This window comes from Physeter macrocephalus, chromosome 1 (assembly GCF_002837175.3).
Source record: "Physeter macrocephalus isolate SW-GA chromosome 1, ASM283717v5, whole genome shotgun sequence".
Classification (NCBI taxonomy): Eukaryota; Metazoa; Chordata; class Mammalia; order Artiodactyla; family Physeteridae; genus Physeter; species Physeter macrocephalus.
Window position 1 is genome coordinate 135,645,363 of NC_041214.2, and position 2,796 is coordinate 135,648,158.

Consider the following 2,796-nt stretch of genomic DNA (forward strand, 5'->3'; position numbering starts at 1 on the left):
ATCCTGCTACTTTACCGAATTCATTGATTAGCTCTAGTAGTTTTCTGGTAGCATCTTTAGGATTCTCTATGTATAGTATCATGTCATCTGCAAACAGTGACAGTTTTACTTCTTCGCTTCCAAGTTGTGTTCCTTTTATTTCTTTTTATTCTCTGATTGCTGTGGCTAGAACTTCCAAAACTAAGTTGAATAATAGTGGTGAGAGTGGGCAACTTTGTCTTCTTCCTGATCTTAGTGGAAATGGTTTCAGTTTTTCACCATTGATAACTATGTTGGCTGTGTGTTTGTCATATATGGCCTTTATTATGTTAAGGTGAGTTCCCTCTATGCCTACTTTCTGGAGAGTTTTTATCATAAATGGTTGTTGAATTTTGTCAAAAGCTTTCTCTGCATCTATTGAGATGATCATATGGTTTTTCTCCTTCAATTTGTTAATATGGTGTATCACATTGATTGATTTGTGTATATTGAAGAATCCTTGCATTCCTGGGATAAACCCCACTTGATCATAGTGTGTGATCCTTTTAATCTGCTGTTCGTTTCTGTTTGCTAGTATTTTGTTGAGGATTTTTGCATCTGTGCTCATCAGTGATATTGGTCTGTAGTTTTCATTTTTTGTGACATCTTTGTCTGATTTTGCTATCAGGGTGGCCTCGTAGAATGAGTTTGGGAGTGTTCCTCCCTCTGCTATAATTTGGAAGAGTGTGAGAAAGATAGGTGTTAGCTCTTCTCTAAATGTTTGATAGAATTCGCCTGTGAAGCCATCTGGTCCTGGGCTTTTATTTGCTGGAAGATTTTTAATCACAGTTTCAATTTCAGTGCTTGTGATTGGTCGGTTTATATTTTCTCTTTCTTCCTGGTTCAGTCTCAGAAGGTTGTGCTTTTCTAAGAATTTGTCCATTTCTTCTCAGTTGTCCATTTTATTGGCATATAGCTGCTTGTAGTAATCTCTTATGATCCTTTGTATTTCTGTAGTGTCAGTTGTTACTTCTCCTTTTTCATTTCTAACTCTGTTGATTTGAGTCTTCTCCCTTTTTTTCTTACTGAGTCTGGCTAATGGTTTATGAATTTTTTATCTTCTCAAAGAACCAGCTTTTAGTTTTATTGGTCTTTTCTATAGTTTCCTTCATTTCTTTTTCATTGATTTCTGATCTGATTTTTATGATTTCTTTCCTTCTGCTAACTTTGGGGTTTTTTTGTTGTTGTTCTTTCTCTGGTTGCTTTAGGTGTGAGGTTAGTTTGTTTATTTGGGTTTTTTCTTGTTTCTTGAGTTAGGATTGTATTGCTATAAACTTCCCTCTTAGAACTGCTTTTGCTGCATCCCATAGGCTTTGGGTCGTCATGTTTTCATTGTCAGTTGTTTCTAGGTTTTTTGATTTCCACTTTGATTTCTGCAGTGCTCTCTTGTTTATTTAGTAGTGTATTGTTTAGCCTCCATGTGTTTGTATTTTTTTACAGATTTTTTTTCCTGTAACTGATATCTAGTCTCATAGTGTTGAGGTCAGAAAAGATACTTGATCCGATTTCAATTTTCTTAAATTTACGAAGGCTTGTTTTGTGACCCAAGATATGATCTATCCTGAGAATGTACCATGAGCACTTGAGAAGAAAGTGTATTCTGTTGTTTTTGCATGGACTTTCCTATAAATATCAATTAAGCCCATCATGTTTAATGTATCATTTAAAGCTTGTATTTCCTTATTTATTTTCATTTTGGATAATCTGTGCATTGGTGAAAGTGTGTTGTTAAAGTCCCCTACTATGATTTCTCCTTTTATGGCTGTTAACATTTGCCTTACGTATTGAGGTGCTCCTATGTTGGGTGAATGAATATTTACAATTGTTATATCTTCTTCTTGGATTGATCCCTTGATCATTATGTAGTGTCCTTCTTTCTCTCTTGTAATAGTCTTTATTTTCATGTCTATTTTGTCTGATATAAGAATTGCTAGTCCAGCTTTTTTTAAATTTCCATTTGCATGGAATATCTTTTTCCATTCCCTCACTTTCAGTCTGTATGTGTCCCTAGGTCTGAAGTAGGTCTCGTAGATAGCATATATACACGTCTTGTTTTTGTATCCATTCAGCCAGTCTTTGTCTTTTGGTTGGAGCTTTTAATCCATTTACATTTACATTTAAGGTAATTATAGATATGTATGTTCCTATTACCATTTTCTTAATTGTTTTGGGTTTGCTACTGTTGGTCTTTTCCTTTTCTTATGTTTCCTGCCTAGAAAAGTTCCTTTAGCTTTTGTTGTAAAGCTGGTGTGGTGGTGCTGAATTCTCTTAGCTTTTGCTTGTCTGTAAAGGTTTTAATTTTTCTGTCAAATCTGAATGAGATCCTTGCTTGGTAGAGTAATCTTGGCTGTAGGTTTCTCCCTTTCATCAATTTAAATATATCCTGATGCTCCCTTCTGGCTTGTAGAGTTTCTGCTGAAAGATCGGCTGCTAACCTTATGGGGATTCTTTTGTACGTTATTTGTTGCTTTTCCCTAAAAATTTTTAATTTTTTTTAATTTTTGTATTTAATTTTGATAGTTTGATTAACACGTGTCTTGGAATTTTTCTCCTTGGATTTATCCTGTATGGGACTCTGCACTTCCTGGACTTGATTGACTATTTCCTTTCCCATATTAGGGAAGTTTTCAACTATAATCTCTTCAAATCATTTCTCAGTCCCTTTCTTTTTCTCTTCTTCTGGGACCCCTATAATCTGAATGTTGGTGTGATTAATATTGTCCCAGTGGTCGCTGAGACTGTCCTCAATTCTTTTCATTCTTTTTTCTTTATTCTGCT